Below are 9,595 nucleotides of genomic sequence, written 5' to 3' on the forward strand. Positions count from 1 at the left end.
CAGTCTTCTCTCCCATTCAGAGTACAGCAGTGAAAACAGGCCATAAGATTAATGAGAGGAAAAACTGCGACCACAGCAAATAGAATGACTCATGCCTATTTGATGGTCTTAATTTCTAATCTGGAATAGTAATTTTCTGCTGGACCAGATTAAAAATATTTCTCCTCCTGCTGAGCCCATAGCCCGTAGGGATCTAGCAGCCCACACTCAGAGCATCGACCACTGCTTGGGTTTAAGGGCTGAACGAAGCCAGCCTCAAAATTATCCGAGCTCTACCACAACGATGCACCAGGGAACACAGGCTGGGGGATGAGAAAGAGAAGCACAAGACAAAGAAATCCCTCCTGTCTCCCTTCTGTTCGAAGAAGCAACAGAGCCCTTAAACACCGCCACTGCAGGCTCGCAGAAATCGACTGAATACACAAAATTAATTAAAGGGAGAACACTAAAAGCAGACTAAATACTGGAAATCATGTACTAAAGCACAACTCGCATCATGATCGGAAGGGGAACTTCCCAATTTGATTGCAGAAAGCAATTTACTTCAATTAGCAGGGACATAAACAGAGCGCTTGCTTAGTAGAAGTATTGCATCTCCCCAAAAGCAAGCTCCCTTAATGGCATCTCTCCTCTTGGCACTTGCTGAACTTTCAAAGCCCGTTTTATGAGAGCCGGGTCGAAATAACCCTTTGGTTGTCAGCCAGGCCTGCCTGCTGCGCAAAGGCACCTTCAGCAGAGCCGCGCGGGCACGTTCCTGCCGGGAGATTTAAGCCGTGTACCAATAAGGAGGGCACACGTGGGGCCAAAGAGGAGATGGCCGAGGGGCAAGGCAGCAGGCAGAGCCTTCCTCTGCCTCCTCCTCCTCCTCGTCCTCCCGGCAGAGCCCTGCCTGCGCTGCTCTCGCCTGCTGTCAGCTGGCTCAGGCTCTGCTTAACGTATGGATGAGGTCATTCCCCGCAGCTTCGGGAAGTTTGGGCCTGTAAAGCACTTCTTCCTCCCTGTTTCCAGCTGGAGCGCTTGGGGTAATAGATCCGGCCTGTCTGATAAAAGTCTTTCTAGAAAACCGGCAGCGAGGCAGGACCAAAGCGCAAGGGGCTGCTGGTGCCCGACATCTCCTCTCCACTTCACTGCCCTGCGCCAGAACCCGGCACTGGATTTATCCCGAGTGCTTTGGAGCCGCTTTACGTCCTTTGAGCTGCAGATTGAGAGGGCAGTAAAATTCCTCCAAGAATTTAAGAGCTTTTGCTCCAAACAAACTAAAACCAACAAGAGATGAGGAGACAGACACCAACGCCCATGCAAACTGTAGGAATTAAGCACAGGCAGCTCATCCTGAAGTCCGGGTACGGGGCTCTGCGTCCCATGCCATGGGAAAACCACTCCTTAGGAACCGTTTAAAATCGAAACTCCCATCCGTGCCGAGCAGCAGCCCCTTTCGGACAGGGCAGCCGGGCAGCCCCTGCCCTGGGCGCTCGCTGCCCACCCGCCGAACCACCCCGGCACCGGGAAACAGCACCGAGACCTTTGCTTTTCAACCCCACTGCCCTGTGGGCCCCTGGGCAAAGGAAGCAGCAGCTGGACAAGGCAATGGGAACTGTCCCTGCCTCGCTGTGCCAGCTCCTCCGCATGTGCCTCGGCTTCCCGTCCTGGGAACGGTGATCGTACAATTTACCTGAATGTTCTTCTCGGTTCCCTGATAAAAGTGCTCCGCTATAACGGACAAAATCACTTTACCTGATCAGGAATATTTAGGTCTGAACTCGTGCTGCCCAGCCACGACGGAGCAGGGAAATAGATTTTCACAAAGGACCCAAGGGGCAGCTCAGCGCTGCAGACACCGGGTCGCACACCCAGCTAGAAATCACGGATCCGTCAGGGCACCCAAGCAGCTGCCTCTCACTCAGCCCGGGCGCTCGCAAAGCGCTGCGGCGTCGGCAGCTCCGCTTTTCGCAAACCCTAGCCCTAAAGCCAAGCCTAATTTGCCTCAGCGTAGGCGTTAGCAGACAGCTGCTCGTATGAACCAGGCATTTGAGTAAGTAAGTCCCTCCGCATCGCTCTCGTGCTCACCTCCACCGGCTCAGCGGGATTTGGCAGAGCCAGGCAGGTCTGCAGCCTCCACCGCCGGGACCTGGCCCATCACCTCGCACGGAGCCACCTGAAAATGAAGAATTAGGGAAATCTCTGGTAGCATCCTCCAGCGACCTCCCTGGGAAGAGCAAGAGGAGGCTGTCAGGAGCCACAGCTCTGCACTGGTAGCCCAAACCAAGCACGGACCGGTGCAGGATCCCACCCCTCATCTCTCTCCTCTGGCAGCTGAAGAGCATTTACCCTTCCAGGCTCCTTGGTCCCCCTGTGCCCAGCCCCGGCCTGATCCCGAAACCAAGGGCTAGTCTGAGGAGAGACCGGTCCCGACCACAACCCAGAGCGCTGGCAGGAATCGCTCCCAGCCAGACGCAGGAGAACCATCTCACGTCTACATCAGCTAATTATTCCAAAGTGAACCCCAATTCTATCACCATTGCCGCACTCGCTGTCCTGTACTTGACGTTTTAACCTACAGCTGTTTCAGTGGTTTGAATTTACTTTCTGTCGGGGAGTTTTAAAACAGCGTCTTGTCAAAGCCAAGCTCTGTGTTGTTACTGACTGCACCTGCAGACTTCAACCAATCTTTAGATTTGCTGGGCATCGGTGGGTTGGGGTTTTTTTGCAAAGTCAGGGTTAGGGCTTTGGTTAGAGTTCAGTTAATGTTTTTCGGCTGCCCCTCTCCCGAGCCGCAGCGTGCTGCCACCCATTGCTCCCCCCAGCAGCAACCCAGCCCCACCAAGAGCTTCACCACCCAAACCAGCTCCCGTGCAGGACAAACCTAAGGACGAACCCTAACAACGCTCCGTGGTAGCAGTGAGATTTTGTGCAGGTCCTACTTACCTCTATGCGACTTGGAGAAATAAAGCAGTAACTCGAGCATGCCCTTGCACAAATGAGGAGCACACCCCATGGCAAAGGACAGTGCTGCTGCAGGCTACAGCCTTTTTGGGGGCCCCAGAGCCGCACCGGGGCCCAGGGGAGCTGGCTTTCCCCAGGCAGGGCCCCCCATCACCTGCTGCAGGCACGGAAGCCCCAGAGCAAGTAACACCCAGGCGCAGCCTGGGATTTTGGGCACTCCCGCCCCGCTCGCAGCTGTGGGAGGGAGTCGGCAGCGATTGCAGCTGCGTCGCAGCATGTGTGGGGCCCGGGTGGCTCCGGCCAGGGCTGCTGCCCAGGGAAGGCTGCGGGGCTCAGCCGGGGCGGCTGCAGCTGCGGTCTTCCAGCCATGGCACTGCACGGCCTTGGACGGCATCCTGCAGCACGGCATGGCCCGGCGCAGCATCCTGCAGCACTGCACGGTGTCCCATGGCACCGCATGGCCCGGCACTGCGTGGCCTCATATGGCAGCACCGCTCTCACACCGTTTCCTTTTTTTGGCTGCTCCGTGCACCCGTCAGAAGCGGTAAAGCCAGCAGCAGGAGCCACGTCTGCAGTCGCAGCGCTGCCCGCCAGCCCCAGCCCCGGCACCGCACCAGACCGTGCTCCTTTTGGCACTGGAGCCTCTCGCAAAGCGGCAGCGGGAGGGCGGCCTCAGCTTCTCCATCTCCGGACACCCGCAGCAGGAACGGCTGGTTTTGGGGCAGGATGATGCTGCACGGGCGAGCCACGTGCCGCAACCCCGATGGAGCAGCCGGGGCAGCCACCGCCTTGCTCCCGGCCCAGGACCTTGTGTTTCCATCCCATGCAGGAGTGCGTTTGGTAAACGGCCGCTGCGGCAAGCTCGGGGCAGCCCTGCCTTTCAGCCGACCGCAGCGCAGGGATTGTCTTTGCATGTAAACCCTCCAAATTAAACCCAGGGCATAGTGCAATAACTCACCACCAGATCCCTTTAATCGAGCCAGTACAATGCGTGTGAGTGGGCTGGCAGAGCAGCGACAAAGAGCCCAAAAACATTGAAACGATGCAAACTGCAGGCAGAAGTTACCGGAGGCATCCCAGCGAGGACGGGCAGACGGGCAGCAGGGAGGGACGACCCCGTGCACACCCGGCTGCATCCCGGCCCTGCGGTGCTTGGCTGTTGCACATCTGCAACCCCTTTTCTTTTTTCTTTTCCCCCCCCCCCCCTCCTCCCAGATCACTTTAAAGGTCCAGATTAGGGCATAATTAGAAAAGCAGTTAAAGTGGCGACCTGGCGAGGGCAGTGACCTTCGGCAGTGGCAGGAAGCGGCAGCGGTGGGTGGGCTGGGGGTGCAGCCCCACACCCGCGCTGCGCACAACACCCGCCGGGCACCCAGGAATTAGCGCTCGGTTGCAAATGCTCCTTCTCCAACCCCCACCACAGCCTCCGTTTCTTCATCCGCTCGAAGAAAACAGGCTTTTTGGTGAAACGGCTGTGCTGGGCCATGCTGAGCGTCCCGTGCACCGTCCCATGCACCGCACTGGCACCACTCGCTTGGGCACAAGATGCCCAATCCTCTCTCCATCCCCCAGCCCGGCAGTGCTGGGTCTGACCCATCACATGCGGCCAGGGACTACCCCGCCGTCACTTGTCCGCCGGCACCAACACATGGCCATCAAGCCATCCCCGTCCGCCCCGAGCGGGGTCCGGGCGCTGCACCCCCCAGCGCTTGGCTGTCGGACCCGCCGGAGCGGGTGTTGCCACGCAGGGCTGTTTGCGGCCGCTGCGCTCCCTTATCGCCACCGCGACCTTTGCTGGTTGCAGATTAGCGGCTGGAGCCAGTTGGATTTGTTTGATTTCTGTTGATGGTTATTAGGCAGAGGAAGTGCCAGAAGGGGTTTTGACCTCGAGTTTAAACCTATTCCAATTAGAGCCACTGAGCCTTTAATTACCGCGCTCCAGCCACTTCAGTTAAAGCAACAACAAAAACAAACACAAAATCTGGTCGAAGATGGGCTTTTTTTCTCATCAGCTCTTCAGTCTGCTGCCTCCTTTGTCCATGTGCTGCGGGACTGCGGGCGCGGGGCATTTTGGCCCCCGAAGCCCCTCGTGCTGCCTCCAGACCCAGCAGCTGCCGCAGGCGACACCGCTCCGGGATGGTGCCCGTGGGCTGGAGGCACGCTGCCCTCGCCCACCGCCCCGGCACGCCACCCACCGCTGCCCGAAGGGTGCTCCAAGGACCATCTCCTGATGGCTCCAGCCGGCAAGCACCCAAGGTTGCGGTTCAGGGGCCCGTTAGAGCTCACCGAGAGATGATGGGTATTTTGGAAACACTGCTTCCTCACTTAGCATAACTTCTATTGAGTAACTCGATTTTTTAAAAAAGCAGCCCAGAACGCTCTTGTCCTTCGCTCCACTTGGCCCTGGCACACGGAGGGTGTTTTACTCGCCCCGGGGACTACAGCACCTTTTGGCTCCTGGCACGGACCCCTTCTGACACTCCAGACCCCGGGCAGAGATCCCCACCTTTTGCTTTATTTCTTATATCCGTTGCTATTAGAGTTTATTGAAATATTTGAAGCTTAGCAAAATAAGGCTTGTGTCCATGTAGGCCCTGTGATTTAAAAATAGTTTCTAGGACACATCCTGTGATTGATTTTTTTACATTAAACAGTGACTAAACCCAGATATTTTCTTTCCCTGACTGGCTTTTGCCCATTGCCCAAAAATTTCAGGAAAAAAAAAGCAAAATGGAAATCCTGGTCCTCAGCAGCGTAGACGCAAGCAGCGGAGGGGGGGGACAGCCCGGCTGAGTGCGGGGGTCCCACAGGGGCTGCTCCCCTGCCCGCCTCTCCCGGGACCAGCTCGTCCTTGCAGGGTCGGAGCGGCCACGGCCCCGCAGGGCCCCTCTCCGGCAGCACCCGTGCCACGGCGCTTCTCTGGAAACCTCTGTCGTGCTTCCCAAAGGTGCTTTCTTTTACCCCAGCATCTCCCTTACCTGGGGATGCCCAAAAGCAGCTCGACCCGACCCCCTGCAGCCCATCCCTGTTCCCTGGGAGTTTCAATTCAGCGACGTGGAGAAAAACCCAACGCACAGACAAACGCACGGGTCATATTTTGTATTTAAACGCCTGGAGAAATTTGCCACCAGCTGGGCACGGCTCTCTCGCCATACTCCGAGTCCCAGTTACCGGGAGACGGGGTTATTTAGATGCTTATGGATTAAGTCTCCATTTTGGCACCTCATTTCCCCTCCCCAGCTGCTGTCGCAGGAACTTTATTGCGGAGACGGAGCAGGGAGGGAAGTCCCCTCGCGGGAAAGGCTCCGTGCCCCCAGCCGTGGCTGTGGGACGGGGTGCAGTCAAACCACAGGCTGAGGCAGGACTACTCCAACTACAGCCACATCGTGTAGTGCTTTTATAAGCCTTAGATTTTACTGTAAACCTCAGCAAAATCCGACCATTTTGATCACCCGGATTGTCTCCAATTGCCTCTGGTAGCCACACGATGGGAACGCTGTCATATGGGGAAGCCTCCGAGTGATCATTCCTGCATCTCTTTTCCATTACCCAAACTCTGTAAGCCTACTCCGATGTCGGGAGCCACTTCTTCGCAGCCAGCGGACTGTAACTTCTGCACTGGGCGAAGCCCAGGCGCTGACGTGCAGTGGTTGTTGCACACGCACGCTCACAGGCACGACCCTGCGAGGCGACCGAGGCGTTGCCCGAGGGAGCCGTACCAGCCCCGAGCTGCTTCTCCTGGGGACGCAGGGATCGAGTGGAAGCCACTGCCTTCCCCATGGGAACGCTGACGGACACGTCCGTGCCAGAGCTCGACGCCTCTCCAGAAGCCCAGGGCCTCACATGAATGGGGACTTGCTACAGAGATCCAACAGTTAACGAAGAAAGAGAAAACCACGAACTTTCCTGTTCATTTCTCTTGCATTTTCATACATTTGTGAGACTCATGAAGGTAAAGCAAGCCTAGGACGTTAATTAAAGTTTCTTCATCGAGCACGCGGACCAGAGGGCACTCGGGCACGAGGCTGAGAGACTCGCACACCGTCAGCACGGTCTGCGCAGGGACGAAGCCGATGCCGCAGGAGCTCCCCTGCTCGACAGCAAACACACCCGCCTGGATAAATTGGAAAAACAACACACCCAGCTGATACTTTGAGCATGACTTTTGTTGGTTTGAATTTAAAAAAAACAAAACAAAACCACACCAAAAAGTTCATTGGTGTTTACATGCAAGAGATTATAAAAAAAAAAGATATACAATTATTTTGCAAGGAAACCAGCTAAGAACTATTTGCAGGAGAGAGAAACTCCTCATTGTCCAAGGTCACGGCAACTCTCAGCATAATATTTTCTCAGCAATACACGATAAGCATGACTCCTAACACAACCCTTTGGACAAAGGAGATACCTGAAATGAAAATACATGCAACTTTACCGACCTACTGTTGAGAAACAGATGCTGAATTGATGGTAACTTGCGAGTTGGAGCCGTGAATGGACTCAGGCGTTAACGGGACCGAGCTGGGCGAGCGTAACGACCCTGCCAGTACCCGCGCTGTGAAATGTTTTTATGTGATGAGTAATAAGTATCACCACTAAAACAGCCTTGTAAATGTTCTGCATCCAAGGAGGTTTTAAAAAGGTTCATTAATCCAGCTGCTACCAGGTTTGGCTTATCGTATGTATATTTGCAACACATTTGTTTCTCTTTCCTTCCAATTAAAGCTATGCCATCTTTTAAACACGAGGCAATGAAAACAACTGTAGGTACTATGAAAACTTACTTCATGGCGTAAAAAGACGGCAGCAAGTCCCACAGCCCCTCCAGCCCCGCTCTGGGTACCCGGAGGCATTAATTACGACCTTGTGCTGGCGCGGGCTGGGCTGCAGCTTCTCTCTGGATTACGTTTTCTGGCCCTTTCAGGGGCTTCCTACCACCCTCTGCTTCAGGATCTCCGGGCCAGCCCCTCCGCCGTCACAAGCATCTCAAAAGAGAGTGCACCAGCCCAGAGAAGAGGTCATGGTAATCCGGCCCGTCAGTCATTTCCACTAACGAAGCCACCAAAAATGAGTCAGTCCTCGGCTTTGTGTGGCCAAAACACGAAGCGATGAATTCATTGCAGCACTTTTCTTGTGAGAAAGGACTTTTGCAGTATAGCAAAAAGGTTTATAGAAATCATTCCTAAATTGAGCAATATTTATCACCTTCTTGGAAATGTAATTGTGTATTAGCTAGAGCAAGAGGAGAGGGGGAAAAAGTCTTTTTTAAGTAAGTGGGAGGTCTCCCATTTAGTGGTTTTACTCCTCCGCTTAATCCTCTATTTCACATGGATGCCACGGACAATTAGCACCAATCTTTTCACTGGAGGCCGAGCTCCCACCGGAGCAGGCGGAAGAGCACGGACAATGGAGAGATCCCATTCATTTCCTCTGCGGCGGTCCTACCTTCTCCGTAGGCAGCTTTGATTTCCTCCAGCACGTGCTGTTCTCCCTTTATCTGATCCTTCTCCCCTCGGGTTGCTTTTCCTTCTTTCATGGGAACTGGAAGTAAGATCTCAAGATGTGCTTCCTACAATACCTGGAAAAATAACCTTAGAGCAACTTTCAAATGATGGCAAAATATTTTTAAAAAGTCAATTGTACAAACAATTCTGGTATTTGGGCAAAGAAAAGCGACTCCCCTGTAACACAGCCGAGCTTTTCTGCATAAGGCTGTTACTGATGCAAAATAGTTTAACCATTCTGAGACTTACCATGGAATAACCCGTGCCAGCAGCCACGACGTCCGGGCCGGCAGCTCCCCTTCCTCACGCACGCCGACCTCTGCCTTCATCGGGAACAACCGGCACGTTTGCGGAGGAGTCCGCTCACCCCAGCGTCCAGCGCAAGGATGGCTGCAAAGTCCCCACCACCGCAGCAGAGACCTGGAAGCCCCCAAAGCACCTCAGCGCTGGTTTCGGAAAGGAACAAGCCTCCAAGCATGCTGAGCCTCCATCCCTCTTTCAGGCAGTTAGCTAAAAGGAATGAACGCTTGATGCTTCTTGCATAGAAATGGTGAGATTATTAAAATTTAGAGCGATTTGCTACAGAATCTCAATCTCTATTAGCTTTTCTTGTTATCCCCTCCAAGGCCAATGGCCAAAGGAGAGGTCCTGTGTTTGCTGGGATCACTCCCTCACCTGGAAGCTGCATCCCAGCATTTCAATGCACTGATCACAGCCGGACCCGAGTAAGACTCGGATAGACGGTCACAGTCCAAGAAATGCCGGGGTTATCAAAACGTAAGCAGATCTAAAACGGGGGGCGAGGGGGAGCAGTGATGCGGTGCTGAAGTTTCAGAGATGCCGCTGCAGGCGCACGCGGTGCCGAAGGTGCGACGCAAACCCTCCCACCCAAGCAAGCTTCGGGAAAATCCCATTGCTGTGTCTTCTGCAAAGGTCACCGTGTGAGGCAGCGCATTTTAAAACCTCCATGGAAATCACAGGTATTGCCCATCGTAAGGGCCGAGCCAACACGGCCGTCTCCCCTCTCCGGAGATTTTCCCCAATCGAAAGATGAAATGTGTTTCTGGGAGATTAAGTCTGAATCCTGTCTGAACCTGCTCAGAGGTTTACAACGCTGGAAGGAGAAAACAACCTGGCTGACAAAACGC

General features: G+C 54.6%; 1 long non-coding RNA gene across 1 annotated transcript; it reads right to left on the minus strand.

Moving 5' to 3' along the window:
• Positions 1 to 6,111: 6,111 nt before the first annotated feature.
• Positions 6,112 to 8,889, minus strand: LOC140656735 (uncharacterized). Its single transcript, XR_012044142.1, has 3 exons — positions 8,697 to 8,889; positions 7,728 to 8,521; positions 6,112 to 7,057 (listed from the first exon to the last, which is right to left on the minus strand). It is a non-coding gene; the product is annotated as an uncharacterized lncRNA (long non-coding RNA).
• Between the last annotated feature and the right edge of the window lie 706 nt (positions 8,890 to 9,595).

The sequence above is a fragment of the Ciconia boyciana genome, chromosome 9 (genome assembly GCF_034638445.1).
Source record: "Ciconia boyciana chromosome 9, ASM3463844v1, whole genome shotgun sequence".
In the NCBI taxonomy this organism is placed as follows: domain Eukaryota; kingdom Metazoa; phylum Chordata; class Aves; order Ciconiiformes; family Ciconiidae; genus Ciconia; species Ciconia boyciana.